The sequence below is a fragment of the Dipodomys merriami genome, unplaced genomic scaffold, assembly GCF_024711535.1.
Source record: "Dipodomys merriami isolate MVZ:Mamm:240054 unplaced genomic scaffold, mDipMer1.0.p SCAF_15, whole genome shotgun sequence".
Lineage (NCBI taxonomy): Eukaryota > Metazoa > Chordata > Mammalia > Rodentia > Heteromyidae > Dipodomys > Dipodomys merriami.
Window position 1 is genome coordinate 36,551,774 of NW_027202826.1, and position 10,421 is coordinate 36,562,194.

A 10,421-nucleotide genomic window follows, 5' to 3' on the forward strand; every position below is an offset into this window, starting at 1 on the left:
CACCTCAGCCCCCTCCCCCAACTACCACCCTGCCCATCCCTACCCTAGGATCCTATTTTGAGTGAAGTGGCCCAACTCATCTTCCCTTGCCCCCATACGCACTGCCAGTCCCCCTTCCCAGTGCCATCTGGCCCACCCTCACCTCATTCTCCTGACCGCCCGGCCCATGTCCACCTCTGTCCCATGGCCATAGCATTCCCTGTGCCCCTCCCCATGTGTTTGTTTAAGGATGTGTGGACCCACCTGTGGGAGTTAAATCTAGATAACCAGGTTCCAAGGTAAGTGGGCCACACTTCCCATACCCCTTCCCAGCCTGACCCTCAACCCCAACCCGGCCCCACCCCTTCTATTGTGGGAAGATATATGGGTGAGGGGATATATGTGTGTGCAAGAGGACATATTAGTTGTAGCAGCCAGCAGTCAGAGAGCTCATGGGCCACCCACTTCCCTCCTGGCTATGGTCTCTGTGATCTGGGGTTTTCTATTTCTCTATATCCACTGGTGGAGCTATGGATATAGCCACCTCCCCCAACAGGTGCAGCCCATGTTGCATGGTGTTGGTTCCTGAGGGCCTCTTCAGCTTTACCACAGGCAGATATCATTTGTGGGTCCAGCTGCAGTACCCATCCTTGGACAACCCAGATTCAATGTAAGTGAGGACCCTTCCTTACCTTCCTTCATTTCCCTCTTCTCCATTCTCTCCTCTGCCACTGTGTGGGAGCCATCTCTAGACAATCCTCTTTCAAGTTCAGTGGGCCCAACCTTACTTTATGGCCCCCTAACCCCAACCCACTAGGCCCCACAGCAACCCCACTAGCCACCACCTCAGCCCCCTCCCCCAACTACCACCCTGCCCATCCCTACCCTACCCTGTGCTTTCCCCACCCCACCCCATGCTGTCCCACCCTCACCCTGTCTTCCCATCCCCCACACTGTGCTCCCCTCCTCATGTTTCCCCACTCCAGTGATTCCCCCACCTCAACCATGTGCCTCCCCTGCTACCTACACTGACCCTGTCCCCCCACATCAGGCCATCCCAGCATGAATTGAGGGGAGTTGCATGGGCACGAACCCACATTTCTGATGAGATAGGCCTGGACTCACGTATCACAGTCACTGGAGCTGGGAGTCCCTTGGTTTCCCAGTTATCTTCTGGTGGTTGTGGGGCTGGAGCTGTGGGCTTTGCCTCCTCATTTGGTGCTGTATGTGCCAAAGCTTCTGGTTTACCATGTAGTCCTTCACCTTCATGCTCAGTGTGGGCCCAGATGCGGGATCCAAACCCAGATAACACCAATTCGAGGTAAGTGAGTCCCATACCTTTCATTTCTGTTTTTTCCATTTTCTCCACTGCCTCCCATGAGAGCCATCCCAGATCAGCCCTGTTTTGATTTAAGTTGGCCTAGCCCCTCTTGCCAGGCCCCACATCCTCTGCCAGGCCCCACAACCCATCCCACTGTGTTGATGTGCTATAGTGGATACAAGTGAAGGAAGGCCAGGGAAGGAGTCTGCCCCACCTTTTCTCTGGGTTATGACCTGTGGAGCTTAGGGTTTGGGGACTGGCAGTTTTGATGCAGCCACCTTCCCCAACAAACTGAAACAAAGAGAACTTGTCTGAGGGCCTCGTGATCTTCAGCTGGTAGAATTTCATCTTCTTGGTCCACGTCTTCTCAGGTGTCAGTGCCATCCCAGATGCCCTTGTTTTGAGATAACGGGCCCTGTTACCCCTCCTTAGAAATGGATCATGGGCAGAGTTGTGTGCATTTGTGTTTACACATTCATACGAATGCACACACATGATGCCATATTGGGCTGGAGGTACACTATAGAAGAGCTAAGAGAAGGCAGGCCTGTTCTTAGAGTCTGCCTCCTCTCGCTGCTCATCTTTTCTCCCAGCTATAACCTATGGAGCTTGGGGTTATGGGCCTGGGACTGGGGATGCTGCTGGCCTCCCCCAACCAATGCTTCTCCTGTTACAGAGAGGTGCCCAGTGGCCTGTTCTTTACCTTGTGGATTACCTTTGATTGGTCTCTCCATATTGGGCCAGGATGTTACTGCCATCCCAAATGCCCAAGATTCCAGGTAAATGGGCCTTTTTCACCATTCAAGGGAATCAATTACAGGTGTGGCATTGTGTGTGTGCATGTACAAGGTTGAGGAAGGCACCTATGTATGGCTGAATTTGCCTCTTCTTGTGCTATTGAAGGCCCAAGGGAATGAAGGCTGGGGATGGAGTCTTTCATGCCTCCCAAGGTATGGTCTGTGTAGCCTGGGATTGTGGGCTTGCTGAGAATGCTGCTGCCATTCACATCTAGTGTTTCACCTGCTACAGGGAGGTCCTGCATGGTGGCCTGTATTTCCTCACCTCACAGTCATCCATCTTCCTGGTCTGGGTGGGCCCAAGTGTGGGTACCATCCATGGATGCCCCCATTTTGAGGTAAGTAGGTGTCCTTCTGCCTTAACCCTGAGGAAACCAAATCATAGGTGAGGGGTTTTATGCATTCATATGTACAGGTGATCACACACTAAGTGGTACCTGATTAGCCTGGCTATATTGGACCCACTAGAAGGAAGGCCAGAGCTTGGAGACTGTCCCAGCTATGGCCTATGTAGTTCGGGGTTGTGGGCTTGGAGTGCTGCTGCCTTCCCCAACCAGTGCTTCTCCTGATAAATGGGAGGTCATGCCAGGTGGCCAGTTCTTCACCTTGAAGACTATTGTTTTGCTGGTTCCATCCTATAGACACAGGTCCTAGTACATCCCAGATGCCCAAGTATCAAGGTAAGTGAGCCTGTTGCTCACATTGTGGGGACTGATTGCAGTGTGGTTGTATGTAACATTAGTGTGCAACATGCACTAAGCAACATGCCTCTTCATGTGCTTTTTTTTGAATTTTTTAATTGTGAAAATACTGTACAGAGGGGTTACAATTACATGGGCAAGATAACGAGTATATTTCTTATCAAGCATTGTAGCCTCCTCCTTTGTTTCCCCTTCCCATCCCTTCCCATCCTCCCCCACCTCCCCACCCAATCCTCCCCGCTACCCCCCCCCACACCAAAGTTGTAAAGTTCATTTTTCGACATAACGTCTTGTACATCTCATTGTTGCAATGGGTCCACCTGTATCCCTATTTAAACGATTTGTTTTTTCCCTTCCCCTCCACAAATTATAACAACATCAAAAACAGTGAAAGCAGGGGTTATACCGTGGGGGAGGGACATACAAAGCAATAAAGAAATAATCTTATAAATTTGTTAGAAACAATCGCATGAAAGAAAAAAAAACATTTTAATACATATCTTAGGGTTCATTTCCCTAACATCAACTTATCTGACCTTTTCTGCTTGACTCAGACATATACTAGATATTGCAAATAAGGGAAACTAGGGGTGTCTTTGACCTGGCTGTGTGGATCTCCATCATCATAGTCCATGAGCGTGTGTGACAACACATGTATTTGATGCCTTCCCAGGCTCCAGCTGGTTCAAGGTAAGTGGGCCACTTCACACACACACACACACACACACACACACACACACACATACACACACACACACACACACACACACACACACACACACACACACACACACACACACACACACATACATATGCACACATGGGACCAGAAGCGGGGGTCAAGGGACTGGAAACATATGTGAAAGCATGGGAAGCTGCGTGAGGGGACTTGTTTGCACCCTTGCAGAGCTATAGAAACCTGGATGCGCCTTAGAGTCCCACGGAGAATGAACTGGGGGCGGCATGCCACAGAGGCCTTTTTGCTACCCCTCCCCAGTATGGCCCCTGGGTTGGTCAGTTCCACCGTGTCCTCCGGTGGTCATGGGCCTGGAGCCACATTCATTGCTGCCTTTCCCAAACCAGCACTGCACCTGCTACAGTGATGTGGTTTGGCTGAGCAGACCTCCATTTACCTGGTCTGCATGTGTCTTGTTGTGGGTGCCATCACGGGGCTCCCTCATTGCCAAGAAGTGTCCCTCCTCTCCCCCTTCTTCCCACAGGGGACTGGAAGCAATGGTGAGCCCAGGTCCATCATTTCTGTTGATACAAGAGAAGATGGAGACTTGGAGAAAGGAGTTGAGTGTGGGGATGAACGCCAAGAAGCAGATCACTGAAGGTGTGTCTTTGAAGGAGGTGTAGCACCGAAGTGTTATATTAAGTGATCTTTGAGTGAGCACACACTTCTTCTCAGTCCTCTTTCTTTCTCTTGGAAATTGAGTAGCTCTGTCATGTTCCTCCCTGGCATGATGCTCCACTTTGCCTTTGTGAAAGTAGATTATGTTTTTGTAGTTACTTGTTTCTTAGGTTTCCCTGAATATAATATGCTGTTCTTAGTTTGCAGAACTCTTCTTTCTCACATCATCTGTATGCCTACTTAGAAGGCCTACTCTAATAGGGTAACTAAGGCATGAGGCCTCCTCTAATGGCCTAGCTAGGGCTTGAGGAGTATTCTATTTGTTTAAATTTTTATTGTGAAAATACCATACAGAAGGGTTACAATTACATGGGCAAGGTAATGAGTGCATTTCTTATCAAGTCTTGCTGCCTCCTCCTTTGTTTACCCTTCACATTAGTTCCCATCTTGCCCCCATCCCCCATTTCCCATCCCCCCCCGGTCCTCCCTCCACCCCCCCCGCCCCATCTTCACCACCACTGCCAAGTTGTAAAGTTCATTTTTCAACATAACGTCTTGTACATCTCATTGTCGCAATGGGTCTATCTGTATTCCTATTTAAACAATTTCTTATTTCCCTTCCCCTCCACAAATTATACCATCAAATACAGTGAAAACAGGGGTTATACCATAGAGGAGGAACATACAAAGCAACAAAAAATCATCTTATAAATACATTAGAAACAATAGCAAGAAAGAAAAACCATTTGAATCCTTATCTTGGGGTTCATTTGCCTAACATCAACTTATCTGACCATTTCTGCTAGTCTCAGCCATATACTAGTTATTGCAAACAAAGGAAACCATGGGACCTACTTTTCTTTGGACCTAGCTTACTTCTCTTCATATAATTTTTTCAAGTCTTTCCATTTCCTAACAAATGGGGCAATGTCATTCTTCTGATAGAGGCATAGAATTCCATTGTGTATATATGTGCTTGGTGCAATTGTGGAAATTAATTTTATTCCATGGACCCTATGCAGTCAGTCCTTTCCTTAGAAAGAATATTTCACCATGGCATTATTCACTGTGACTCTCTCAGAAGCCAGCAGTTTCTTTCACAAAGTGGAAGGCAGTGCTTTAAATTGGAGTCTCAATCCTCCATAATTGGACCTTTGGCACTCAGTGTAACAAAGCAGCACACGACCAAAAAGTTGTTTTAGATTTAAGGATGTATTACTCTCTTAAGGGAGCTTTCTCAGATCACATTTACTTCTTGCCTAAGCTCCATTTTTTTTACCTCCAGCTCCTAACTTCCTTTTTTATTTTTTGGTGCTAGAATTAAGGCTTGAACTCAGAGCCTGAGCATCATTTTTTAACTTCTATCTTGAGTGTGGAGGTCTACCATTAAAGCTACAACTCAACAGCTTTCTGGTGGTTAATTGGAGATAGAAGTCTCATATACTTCCCTTCCCAAGCTGGCTTTGAACCATGATCCTCAGATCTCAGTCTTCTGAGCAGCTAGGATTATAGCATGAGCCCCCAGTGCCTGGTTACAACAGATGACTTCTGAGTGTGTGTGTGTGTGTGTGTGTGTGTGTGTGTGTGTGTGTGTGTGTGTGTGTGTGTGTGTGTGTGTGTGTGTATGGTTGTTGTTGTTGTTGTTTGAAATTGCCTCTAAATTATTCCATCACCTAGGTCTCTATTCTTCCAAGTTAGAGCCACTGATTCAGTGGAAGGGACACTTAGATTTTAAGTTAGGAGACTGTTGGATTGGAGTCTTCTCCTGACACTTTTCAAAGTAGGTTTAACTGTAACTTAGGACTGAATTGGTGGCAAGCAACAGAAACTCAAATCCAAATGGCTTTCGCAAAAAAAAGTTTTTCATAGGCATGTGTTTTAAAGGCAGAGCAGGTAGGTGGAGACAGTGAGAAGGAAGAGGAAGCCATAATAAAGGCCTAGTCTGGGTCATTCTTTGCTAAGGCCGAGGTCCATCTCAGGATCACAGGCCTAGTCTAACTAACAATGTTTAGAAGAAATAATTGTGAATGATCTTAGGTACTTCCATGTAAATAAATGGAATTTTAAATTATTGGACATAATTTAAGCTGCAAAATGAGCAAAGAGAAAGGCAGTTTCAGGGAAAGTTTCATGAAAGACAGGGCAAAGGAAGTCAGTATCCCAAAAGGAAAATGAATTGGCATGCATGCAAAACTACTAAAGAGCAGTGGATGGGGGGAGTTTGAAGAGGGCTCAAAGCCACATTGGTTAAGAAGCCAGGCCTCCTCCTCCTCCTTGCCCACCACAAGAAGCCCTGTGCTGAAAACTGCACTGGTCATCTCTTCATCAACCTTTTCCCATAGAGAAAGACCAATAAAGCAACATAAAAACTGCCGTCTATATACACCCACCTGCCAGCTCTAGTATATGATTCATCATTTATTTGATTCATCATTTATCAATGTCTACCATGGAGCAAAATCTTCAGCTAGACATTTTTGTTGTGTTGTTGTTGGTCATGAGGCTTGAACTTAGCCTGGGCTCTCCCTGAACTCTTTGGCTCAAGGCTTGCACTCTCCCACTTTGAGCCACAGTGCCACTTTTGGTTGTCTGGTGGTTAATTGGAGGTAAGAGTCTCACAGACTTCCCTACCCAGGCTGGCTTTAAATCACATCCGCAGATCTCAGCCTCCTGAGTAGCTTGGATTGCAGGCGTTTTCTGCCACCCCTGACTAGAAAATATTGATACTTACAAAATGCTGAAACTGGATGCTGGTGGCTCACACCTGTAATCCAACTACTCAAGAGGCTACAATTAATCTGAGAATTGCAGTTCAAAGCCAGTCTATGTAGGAAAGTTTGTGAGAATATTATCTCCAATTTACAAGCAAAATGTCTTCAGCAGACATGGTCCAGGTGGTAAAATGGTAAAAGTGTCAGCTTTGAGCCAAAAGGCCAAGGGAGAGAATGAGGCTCTGAGTTTAAGCCCCAATACTGGCACAAAATTCAAAAACAAAAGAGACAAGTGCCAGTGTCTCAGCCTATAATCCTAAGTCCTCAGGAGGCTGAGATCTGAGGATCACAGTTTGAAGCCAGTCCAGGCAAAGAAGTCCACATGACTCTCATCTGCAATAAACTATTCAGAAAAAGCTGGAAGTGGCACTGTGGTTCAAGTGTAGAGCCCTAGCCTTGGCAACAAAGTCTCAGAGACACAGGGCCCAGGACATGAGTTCAAGCTCCAGGACTGGCAATAAAAAGGAAACAGCAAAAGAAAGTTGAGCAAAATGAGTAATAAGGGGCTGGGAAGGTGGCTCAGTGGTAGAGTGCTTGCATTGCATGCATGAGGCCCTGGGTTGGATTCCTCAGCACCACATAAGCAGAAAATGCTGGAAGTGGCATTGTGGCTCAAGTGGTAGAGTGCTAGCCTTGAGCTGAAGAGCTGAGGGACAGCGCCCAGGCCCAGAGTTCAGGCTCCATGAGCACCACCCCCAAAAAGAGTAATAATAATAATTAGTAGATGTTTATATATACCGCAATAATCAATTATAAATGATGAAAATTGAAAGAAAAATATTCACTTGGTATGTATATTATTCTCTTTATATGTGGGTCTATTTATATACATATATATAAACTCACATATATGTAAGTTTACATGCTTGTATATATGCAGTTAGGTTTTCCTATATGTACATGGATGTACTTAACTATAGGCAATTGTTCTTGTGTAAATATATGCATATATGTAAACTTATACACATATGAAAATATATACATACATGCATATACACATATCTTACTAGAAAATAAAGCTAACTGATAAAAGTCCCAGAATGTTTATTTACTGAAAGCTTTTGAAAGAAAAGTGCTGACATGTCGCCTTAAAAATAACTTGACATAGGGCTGGGACGGTGGCTCAGTGGTAGAGTGCTTGCCTTGAATGCATGAGGCCCTGGGTTCGATTCCTAAGAACCACATAAGCAAAAAGAAAAAAGCCGAAAGTGGCGCTGTTGCTCAAGTGGTAGAGTGCTAAGCCTTGAGCTGAAAAGCTGAGGGACAGAGCCCAGGCCCAGAGTTCAGACCCCTTGACTGGACCCCTCCCCCCCAAAAAAGAAAAAAAAATAACGACGTGCTGGGAAGTTGGCTCAGTGGTAGGGTGTTTGCCTTGCATGCATGAGTCTCTGAGTTCGATTGCTCAGCACCACATAAGCAGAAAAATGCTGAAAGTGGCACTATGGCTCAAGTGGTAGGGCACTGGCCTCGAGCTGAAGAACTGAGGGACAGCACCCAGGCCCAGAGTTTAACCCCCACGATTGACAAAAAAATTTTAAAAAATTGACTTTTTATATCTGTCACCTCTTGCTATGGAATTGTTGTCTAAGAGGGTAGGCATGCAGACTGCACACATGCTATGTTTGGTGGTGACACCAGAACTTTTGCAGTTTGGGTTGCTCAAGTTGGAGCTGGAGGCAGAGAGCTCTGTTTTTCAGTTGTCACTTTTGTTGGCTTCATCAATTTAGAAGTGGTCAAGAACTTGAGTTCCTAATGTGTATTTTTTGAATAGGTGTGTGTGTGTGTGTGTGTGTGTGTGTGTGTGTGTGTGTGTGTGTGTGTGTGTGTGTGTGTGTGTGTGTGTGTGTGTGTGTGTGTGTGTGTGTGTATTTGTCTGTAGAATCCCAGCATGTTAGTTTGGGTTCAGATCCAGGAATGTCATGTTTAAAATGAAGATGCCCCTCAGTAGATGAATGGATCAAGAAAATGTGGTATATATACACAATGGAATTTTATGCCTCCATCAGAAAGAATGACATTTCCCCATTTGTTAGGAAATGGAAAGGCTTGAAAAAAATTATATTAAGTGAAGTAAGTCAGGCCCAAAGAAACATAGGTCCCATGGTTTCCCTTATTTGCAATATCTAGTATAGGTATGAGTCAAGCGGAAAAGGTCAGATAATGTGATGTTAGGAAAACGAACCCTTAAATATGTATTTTAATGTTTTCGTTTCTTTCATGCATGTGTTTCTAATGCATTTATAAGATTATTTCTTTGTTGCTTTATATGTCCGTCCCCCACAGTGTAACCCCCGCTTTCACTATATTTGATGTCAGTGTAACATGTGGAGGAGATGGGGACAAACAAGTCATTTAAGGATTCAGGTGGACCTGTTGCAACAATGAGAAGTACAAAATGTCATGTCAAAACCAGCTTTACAATGTCGGTGTGGGGGGGGAGGGGGGTATGATTGGGTGGGGGGGAGGAGGGAGGCTGGGAAGGGAGGTGAAGGGTAAACAAAGGAGGAGGCTGCAATGCTTGGTAAGAAATGTATGCATTATCCTGCCCATGTAATTGTAACCCCTCTGTACAGTATGTTCTCAAATAAAATAAAATAAAATATAAAAAAAATGAAGGTGAAAGTGTAAAATGTCTTTTGCTTCCTTGTGAAATGACACTGTGTGTGACAGAGGTGCTGCTTATTACTCTGTAATGACTAACGCTGATGGAAGGACTGCTCACCCTTTCCATCTTGACCACTCCAGCACCAGGCCAGCACATTTATTGTCTGTGAATGATGTGTTTTTCTGGTGTCTACAAGAGACTGCATTGCTATCCCCAGAGTATTTTGTGAGATCACTGTAATGCCAACAGTTCTTTCAAGCTTTCCACAAGTATCTGATCATTGCATAGCCCTGAAATAGTCTTAGAGAAAGGTAGCATCGGGCCTTATCTGCTTCTTTTGTTGGTGTTCTTGTTGTTTTGTCATTGGGGGATAGGGGAGAGGGGCTTGAACTCTGGGCCTGGGTGCTGTTCCTCAGCTCTTCAGCTCAAGGCAAGCACTCTACCACTGGAGCCACAGCCCCACTTCTGATTTTCTGGTGGTTAATTGGAGAGTCTCATGGAATTTATTGCACAGGCTGGCTTTAAACTGTGATCCTCAGATCTCAGCCTCCTGAGTTCCTAGGATTACAGGCATGAGACACCAGTGTCCAGCTCATCTGTCTCTTTCTCACAGAGAACCTGAAGCCACCTCTGCTGCCCTGGGACAGTGGATGATGTGTGCACAGAACTGACCACACAATGAAATTCTTTACAGGTTTTTTTCCCTGTCCTCTTTATTTTTCTTTCATGCTGATACTGAAGCTCGAACTCATGCCCAGGTGCTGTCCTTTAGCCTTCACTGCTTAAGGTTGCTGCTCTACCACTTGAGCTACAGCAGGATTTTTAGCTTTTCATGGTTAATTGGAGATAAGAGTCTTATGGGCTTTCTTGCCCAGGCGGCCTTCAAACTGTCA

The 10,421-nt window shown here is 45.5% G+C and overlaps 1 long non-coding RNA gene across 1 annotated transcript; it reads left to right on the forward strand.

Annotated features, from left to right (window-relative positions):
* The first annotated feature begins 2,370 nt into the window (after positions 1 to 2,370).
* Positions 2,371 to 9,312, forward strand: LOC138826815 (uncharacterized). Its single transcript, XR_011371865.1, has 4 exons — positions 2,371 to 2,435; positions 3,353 to 3,488; positions 4,019 to 4,134; positions 9,207 to 9,312. It is a non-coding gene; the product is annotated as an uncharacterized lncRNA (long non-coding RNA).
* Positions 9,313 to 10,421: the final 1,109 nt, after the last annotated feature.